General features: G+C 38.8%; 2 pseudogenes; both read right to left on the minus strand.

Moving 5' to 3' along the window:
* The window catches only part of LOC101314612, a 3332-nt pseudogene extending 1195 nt beyond the window's left edge, over positions 1–2137 (minus strand).
* Positions 2138–4819: 2682 nt separating this feature from the next.
* On the minus strand, positions 4820–6408 carry LOC101301529 (annotated as a pseudogene).
* Between the last annotated feature and the right edge of the window lie 995 nt (positions 6409–7403).

The following is a 7403-nucleotide window of genomic DNA, read 5'->3' on the forward strand; positions in this document are numbered from 1 at the left end:
TAATAGAGAACAAAATGAATGTCAGACAAGCATACCAAGAAAGATTTATGAACGTGCTTAGTTGTATATATACTTACCAGCATGATGGCTTTGATGTTGGAGCGTACGTCCAATTTCGTAAGCAGATTCTTCAAGACCCCAAGAAGCCCAGCATGACATCAACAAAATCCGTTGTTCTTTCTCCAAGATCTCTAGATTGGAGATTTTCCAAGAAATCGTCATATACCTTGTGACAAGCCTTCATTCGTTTAGTGAATCCTTGGAGATCAAGTGGAGCAATGTAAGGAATGAAATCTCCAAAGTTAGGGGCCGCTCCTAATCGCAAGCCTTCTAGAATCACAGACTTGAAACGCCTCTCACTAAATTCCTTATCCATGTATTTCTTCCCAAACACCATCTTGCAAGTCATGTCTACGCTAAGAGATGACACCTTGGAGCTCAGATCAACTGAAACACGTTGTTCCTTGGCTGCAGACTCTCGAATAGAATCCACCATGAGGGTGACCTCTTCTTTCCTCATTGACTTGAAGGAGTTGATTTTGTGGTTGCTAAGTAACTCGAGAGTGCACATCTTGCGCATGTCATGCCAGTAAGAGCCATACGCAGCAAAAGTCAAGTTCCTTTGGCCATAAGACATGTGCTTTGCCCCTTGGTGAGGCGGCCTGCTCGCAAACACAAGGTCGTGGGTTTTGAGGAACAGCTCAGCTGCTCGAGGGGAGGAGACGACAACAACAGGCACAAGGCCCAACCGCATGTACATGATGTCACCATACTTTTGGGCCAGTTGATGCAGATCTTTGTGAGGGAACTTCCCTAGCAAGTGGAGGCTTCCGAAAATGGGAAACCCTCTCGGACCAGGAGGCAACCTCTTCTTGCTTCTCCATGTCCAGGATTGCAGGTAAGCAAGTGCAAGCAATCCAAGCATCACCCAAATGAAAGTCGTATCTCAAATGTTGAGCTAGCTAGGAGTTAGTATAGAAGTGTTTAGTGTGTACTGTGTAGTGAATATTGCATGAAATGCTAGCTTTTTTTAAATAGACTCGATATGTTTAAGATTATAGACCTTTGAATTTTAAGGAAATGGTTGAAATTCAACAAGGATGGAAACATGTTATGTAGCTTCGTGGAAAAGTACTATGTTTGTTCATTTCAATTATTGGCTGCGTTTGTTTACCCGGAGATAGAAGGTGGATTTGATTAATTGTTACCAATCTGCTTGGAAAGTGTTTGGATGTATGGATAATGTCTGGGCATATTTCTCATTTCCTATGAGACCTGGATTTCTAATCTGGCTGAAAAGGTGTTATTAAATTTATCCAACCAGACATTGCTCCAACATATACACTATTTCGTCAAAATACAGTCACATGTCTCTCTCTCTCTCTCCCCTTATTCTTCGACCTCTGATTCTAGCGACGCGGACGCCGCCTCTCTCTCTCGAACAAGTTATGGTCGAACGTGACGACGGCTCCGCCATGCTCAAGGACACCGCAACGGCGAGGTTTGCAACTGCAAGATCCAGAATGTTGACGCCGACGGTCTGGATCTCAACCACGTTGTGGATGATCTGATCCGAAGAGGGAATCACATAGCAAAATTTGACTCGTTTCGGCTAAATCTATGGCTAGAAATTGAAAGCTGATATGGACTATTCTCTTCAAAGATGTATCTTATCAATCTACAGATCTGCAAACTTCATACAATTTATTTTCATAATAATTGGAAATATAAATTGATATCTTCGATCTTTTAATTCATTTGATTTTGTTTAAATATTCTTATCCAGTAATGTTGTTATCTAGTTGCTCCAAACACTAGATAAGAATAGCAAATCAAAATCCTATACCAATCCAATCTGGCTGTATTGCCAATCCAATCTAGTCAAGTCTGCCAAACGTCTCCAATGCTGATATAATATCCATACAAGGATAAAAGGTTTCTTTTTGCAGCCACGAAAGTTGTCGTAGCCACAATAAAGAAATCGTTGTCTTCCGGAGTATCCAACGACTAAGGGATGGATAGATTGTGTAGCCAAGTCCTACTTGTCTTTCTAGTATCCAAGAGCAAAATGAAAAGCAGAAAACGGAAACAAACACAACATAGAAAATGAAGAGACAGTCACCTTCGTGTTCGTCATCCTCCCCTGCTAGAATTATCTAGCTCCTTCTTCGACACCCTGTAGTTACATATTTTCTCAAAGACAACAAAGCTTCTGGCGGTGAGACGGATAAGAACGGAGGAAAGCATCGGCGTTCCGAAATTGTTGACGTCATTGAATTCCTATTGTCTTGTTTCTGTGAATATGGTCGTCTCCGGCACTGGTTAGGGTTTTGGGTTTTGGGCTAATTCAAGGTTTGACGGCTGGAACAGTTTTGTGATCTCAAACTTTCGTAATTTTTTTTTTTTTTTTTTTTTTTTATCAAAGGAATCATTCATATTTATTTGACAGAAAAATGTTCTTATTTATAATTTCATCATTTTTTTAATGGACCACATATTTGTACAATTGTACTTAACCACCCTTACATATGATTTGCAAGGTGCAACCATAACCTCTACATGTAACACGTCATAGCTCACCAACAATTTTTGTCTTCATTATCATATTACAGAATAATTAAACTTCTGATCTGACGTAATCTTAACTCAATCTTAACTTCATCTCACCCACTTGAGTGAACACAAAGAGCTGTTAAACAATCACTTGATGAACAAATCCTCACTCTTCTCAACATAATTTGGGAATGGTTCTAACGAGAACCACTAATTAAGTTGAGAACTAGTTGAAGACTTTTTTGTTTTATCCCGTTTTCAATCACATATTCACTTCTTAACCGTCTAATTTGTAGATATATATGAGTAGATCATCGTTACAAATTTTAATCCAAATTGAAAATCATTAACGCATTAATAAATGTGTTTTTCTGAATATAAACTTGAACGGCTCATGTTTGACAGATTTGGATCGTCTATTGATTTGATTTAGTTTGATTCCTTAACGATCACCAATTTGGCTGAAAATTTGTATAAGTGATCTATTTATATATACCTAAAAACTAAACGGTTGAGATGAAAAAATGTGATTGAAAAGTGAGTTTAATAAACCATTAAAAGAAAAGTCCTCAACTAAGGGCTAGTTTGGTGTTGTTGTGACTTAAAAAAAAAACTGTTGTTGTTTTACTACTACGAAAATAATCAGCTGTGAATTAAAATAGTTTTGTGTTTGGTAAATATTAGTTTTAATAGTGCTACCAAGATAAAATTTATTAATTTCTAATGTTTTTAGTGACAGCTGTTTTTAAAAGTAACATTTAGGTTGCTTCTAAAATTAAGCTGCTGCCAGTGACCTGTAATTTTCAAAAAAAAAAAAAAAACTGTTTTTTTTCATTTACCAAAATGTTTAGATAGAACCTGATTTTTTTTTAAAACAAATAACCACCTTTTTCAAACAGCTCAGCTTTGGTTACTGAACAGATTACCGAACAGAATAGGTACCAACTATTTGATGCCACGCGAATACGTGAGTGTATCAATTATCAACAAGCTACCAGGTTCAACATCCACATGAGCATATGCATTCAAGAGAAAACTGAACCATTGTTGGAGAATCTCATGCATTGCGGAGCTGGTTGTTAGGTGAAAGGGTGAAATCTCGTTTAGGATGACACCGGAAAAATGAACTGACCAACAGGAAAAGAAAAAGAAAATCAAAGCAATCCCACACTCGGTTTCATGTAGCCATTCCTTGGTAAATGATCAACTTCTTTAGGACCTAATAACATACACAATGCCAACCAAGTAACACTCATTACTTGGTTCTAAATGACAACTTTTCCAGGCACAAGGTTCTTCGTTACCGTTCGAAAACAGCGAGGCTTAATTAGTCACGGTCGATCAACTTCAGGATATGAAATCATGATGAAATTAATATGCACATGCCTAGGAAGTGCTTAACTGCAGTTTAACTACGCAGGATGAGGCGGTAGGCGGGATGCCAGGTTCTTCATTCCCTGGTTTAACTTCCACTTACAGCACAGGTAGCTCCAGAGATATTATTTTAGACATTACAAACACAGGGCAGGCAGCTAAACTTTTCAGGCAGATAACTTTGTGTGGTCCTATGGTAATTTCATGTCAAGTCTGCACGGAATGACGCATTCTAAAACTCAACAGAAACTTTGATGGTCATCATCATAATAAGATAAGTAACCATGGAGGCATGGAACTAGAAATATGTTTCCAGGATATAAAATATATATATATATATATATATATATATATATATCAAGTACATTTGTCATCCAAATCGATATTTGATGAAATGTGCATAAGTGTGTTTCTGTACATTCCTATAAACACTTGGTTGATCAGATTCTCCTAAAACACAGGCCAAATTCCAAGGCATTAGATCAGAAACATTTACCATTTGATTCCCATATCAAACAATCGAAAGTAGGGAGGATTCACTTACTTTAAAATTCATGAGGAATACCAAGTTGAGCATCAAAACGACAATCTTATAAAGAAAAAATTGAAACCTGTAATATGGAAAATAGTTTCAAGAAATATTTAAGTAAACCAAATCACAGTGTGAATAAATACTCAGAAAACCTCAAAACATAACCATTAACACCATCAACATAGGAGATAACATCCCTCCTAAATTTAACTGAATTACAGCATATTATTACATTACTGGTTTCCTCTATAAAAAAGAAAGCAAACACAAGATGCTACAACAGTGGTCACATAGTATAGAAGAACAGAACATGATAATCCCGCCACAAAGTGGGAACCAGCCTTTACATACACATTGTGATCATTTGTGAAGGCGATACAATGGAATTGCCAATAGATGCTTGGCCCTTGGAACTGTTAATCCATACTCTTCTGTCATGTCCAAATCATTTGGCGACATGTTATCTGGAAGTTCCCAATCAAAACAATGCACAAGTTGTGCCAGCACTAACTTGACAACAGTTAGGCCTAGTTGAATTGCAGGGCAACGCCTTCTTCCGGAGCCAAATGGGAGCAGCTCAAAGTGGTTTCCCCGAAGATCTATATCACTACCAACGAACCTCTCAGGTATAAACTTCTCTACTTCAGTCCAAGCATTTGTGTCTCTCCCAATTGACCATACATTTATGAAAATGCGCGACGTTTTGGGTATGTGGAAGCCATCAACAGTACAATCTTCAGTTGAGTGATGGGGAAGCAACATTGGTGCAACTGGATGTAGCCTCAAGGTTTCCTTCACTACCATGTCCAAGTACTCCAACTTCTCCAAATCTGACTCCTCGACCATCCTCTCCATTCCGACAACAATTGCTAATTCTATTTGCACCTTGTTCATCACCTCTGGTTGCCAGATGAGTTGGGATAGTGCCCACTCAATTGTTGTTGCCGATGTGTCCATTGAAGCAGTGAGCATGTCCTGCAAAAGTAATCACCATCAAAAAAACAAAAAAAAATTTCTCTTAACAAGAATACCAAGACAGATTTGTGAAATTAAGTGAATTCTATATATTCTACCAGCATGATGGCTTTGATGTTGGAGCGTTCGATTTGGTAAGCAGATCCTTCAGACCCCAAGAAGCCCAGCATGACATCAACAAAGTCCTTGGTTCTTTCTCCATGATCCCTAGATTGGAGATGCTCCTCAAGAATCTTTTCCAAAAAGTCATCAAAAACCTTGTGAACGGCTTTCATTTGTTTGGTGAATCCTTGGAGATCAAGTGGAGCAATGCAAGGAATGTAGTCTCCCAAGTTAGGGGCCGCTCCTAGTTGCACGCCTTCTTGAATCACGGATTTGAAACCCCTCTCACTAAATTCCTCATCCATGTATTTCTTCCCAAACACCATCCTGCAAGTCATATCTGCGCTAAGAGACGACACCTTGGAGCTCAGATCAACCGAAACACGCGGTTCCTTGGCTGCTGTCTCTCTAATAGAATTCACCATGAGGGTGACCTCTTCTTTCCTCATTGACTTGAAGGAGTTGATTTTGTGGTTGCTAAGTAACTCAAGAGTGCACATCTTGCGCATGTCACGCCAATAAGATCCATACTCAGCAAAAGTCAAGTTCCTTTGGTCATAAGCAATATGCTTTGCACCTTGGTGAGGCGGCCTACTCGCAAACACAAGGTCGTGTGTTTTGAGGAACAGCTCGGCCGCTCGAGGGGAAGAGACAAAAATGACAGGCACAAGGCCTAACCACATGTACATGATGTCACCGTACTTTCGGGCCAGTTGGTGCAGATCTTTGTGAGGGAACTTCCCTAGCAAGTTGAGGCTTCCGAAAATGGGAAACCCTCTCGGACCAGGAGGCTACCTCTTGTTGCTTCTCCATGTCCAGAGTTGCAGGTAAACAAGTGCAAACAATCCAAGTATCACCCAAATGAAAGCCATTTCTCAAAGGTTGAGCTAGCTAGGAGTTAGTATAGAAGTGTTTAGTGTGTAGTGTTTACTGCATGAATTGCTAGTTTGGTTTAAATAGACTCTGTTTAAGATTGTAGGCCTTTGAATTTTAGGGAAATGGCTGAAATTCAACAAAGGAGGGCAACATGTTATGTAGCTTGGTGAACAAGTACTGAGTTTATTCATTTTTATTTTCTTGCTGAACACTCCTAGCCTGTTTTTCCACAAATGCTAAATGTAATCGAAAGAAAACAGACAATGCTAAATATAAAATCCATATAAGGATAAAGGGTTTCCTTTTGCAGCCATGAAAGTTGTCGTAGCCATAATAAAGAAATCATTGTCTTCAAGTGTATCCAACAACTAAGAGAGAGAAACTACTGATGCTGTTGTTTCTGAGTTTTCTCTGTGTAGCCAAGTCCTACTTGTCTTTCTAGTATCCAAGAGAAAAATGAAAACAGAAAACAAAACGAGAAACACAAACACAATACATAGAAAATGATGAGACAAAGCCTGATAGCGGGAGACTCACCTTCGTACGTGTTCGTCATCCTCCACCTGCTTGTATCATCCGGCCCCTTTTTTTGATACCCTATTACTCCTTTTCTCAAAGACTACAAAGCTTCTGGCGGTGACGGATATGAACGGAGGAAGGCACTGGCGCGCGTTCCGAAATTGTTGACGTCATTGGATTCCTGTCGTCTTCTTTCTGTGGATATGGTCGTCTTCGGCACTGATTAGGGTTACGTTGGACGGCTGGAACAGTTTTGTGATCTCAAACTTCTGAATTTATTTTGACAAAAAAAAAAATTCTAATTAATTTCACCATTTGAATTTTAATGGACCATACATTTGATACTTATACGTTAAGGAAAAGTTTAAGAATAGTACATGACAATTAATGGTCTACTCCTAATTTTGGTGTTTCAAATTTCAAAACAATCATAACAGTACATAAACTTGTAATCTCAACCGAAAATATGTAC

Source organism: Fragaria vesca, linkage group LG7 (assembly GCF_000184155.1).
Source record: "Fragaria vesca subsp. vesca linkage group LG7, FraVesHawaii_1.0, whole genome shotgun sequence".
Taxonomy (NCBI): Eukaryota; Viridiplantae; Streptophyta; class Magnoliopsida; order Rosales; family Rosaceae; genus Fragaria; species Fragaria vesca.